This window comes from Apaloderma vittatum, unplaced genomic scaffold (genome assembly GCF_000703405.1).
Source record: "Apaloderma vittatum isolate BGI_N311 unplaced genomic scaffold, ASM70340v1 scaffold38919, whole genome shotgun sequence".
Lineage (NCBI taxonomy): Eukaryota > Metazoa > Chordata > Aves > Trogoniformes > Trogonidae > Apaloderma > Apaloderma vittatum.
Window position 1 is genome coordinate 4006 of NW_009737762.1, and position 276 is coordinate 4281.

The following is a 276-nucleotide window of genomic DNA, read 5'->3' on the forward strand; positions in this document are numbered from 1 at the left end:
CAGTTGTGCCTCCCCTGAAGTGCCCTTGAGCTCCAGCGCAGCCGATGTCTCTGCCCCAGCCATCGGGGAGCCTTGCTTTCCCTGTTAACCGCGATTTTTATCTGCTCCAGCTGCAGGTTCTGAGTAAACACCCCTGAAATTTTATTTTTCATGAAGCTGCTTGGCGTTGCAACGTTTGAATGCGAGTCGCTGCCTTTAGTGGTACTAATGACTGTGAATGGTGCTGCCTGTGGGAACGAGGCCTAAATCCTCTGCAGTGGGGCAGTGGGGGAGGCG

The 276-nt window shown here is 54.3% G+C and overlaps 1 protein-coding gene across 1 annotated transcript in view; it reads left to right on the forward strand.

Moving 5' to 3' along the window:
* Window positions 1-276, forward strand: part of MYO1D (myosin ID) — a gene marked incomplete at both ends in the record, with an annotated part of 10519 nt that overhangs the window by 3426 nt on the left and 6817 nt on the right. The window lies entirely within an intron of this gene.